Source organism: Calidris pugnax, unplaced genomic scaffold, assembly GCF_001431845.1.
Source record: "Calidris pugnax isolate Ruff unplaced genomic scaffold, ASM143184v1 scaffold71, whole genome shotgun sequence".
Lineage (NCBI taxonomy): Eukaryota > Metazoa > Chordata > Aves > Charadriiformes > Scolopacidae > Calidris > Calidris pugnax.
In genome coordinates this window covers 3377411-3377950 of record NW_015090882.1, presented here as the reverse complement: position 1 = coordinate 3377950, position 540 = coordinate 3377411, and the positions used below count along the sequence as shown (strand labels likewise).

The window sequence follows — 540 nt, the reverse complement described above, 5'->3', positions numbered from 1 at the left end:
CCCGTGGGGTGGGAGCGGCGGGGCTCCGCCCTAACGGCCGTAACCGTTCCCCCGGGCTCGCCCGGCCCTCCCCACTCACGGCAGCGGCGGTCGGCGGGAGGGCTTTTCACGCGTGTTGGGCCGTGGGGGCCGCCATTGCCGCGGCCGGCGGGGCGCAGCCAGGGGGCGCTGGCGGGCGGCGCGGCGGAGGGGAAGGGAAGGGAGGGCGGTGCGGGGGTGGCGCTGGGCCTCCCTCTGTGTGTGTGGAGCAAGGGGTGTTTTCTGAGGGTCCCTCCTCCTCCTCGGAAGGGTTGGGGGGTTTCTTCGGTCTCCCCTTTTCCTCCATGGACGTCCCCCAGCAGCGGCCTGGGATGCGGGGGGTGCTTTGGGGGAAACGGGAGGCGGCGGCTGGGGGCCCAGCGCAGGCCTCCCCCGGGACCCGCATCCCCTTGGCTCCCTACTAATAATAACCCAAAACACACTTGAAATTGCTGCCTGGTTCTGAGAGTCGCTCCTTTTGTTTAGGGTTTTTTTTTCTTTTTTTTTCCTGCAGTCGTTAGT

At 67.6% G+C, this 540-nt stretch overlaps 1 protein-coding gene across 1 annotated transcript in view; it reads right to left on the bottom strand.

Annotated features, from left to right (window-relative positions):
- LOC106890876 (cytochrome c oxidase assembly factor 1 homolog) overlaps positions 1–160 on the bottom strand; it is a 58596-nt gene extending 58436 nt beyond the window's left edge. Inside the window, exon 1 of the mRNA XM_014946965.1 lies at positions 80–160. The gene's annotated coding sequence lies outside the window, so the exon portion shown is untranslated. The remainder of the gene's footprint in view (positions 1–79) is intronic.
- Between the last annotated feature and the right edge of the window lie 380 nt (positions 161–540).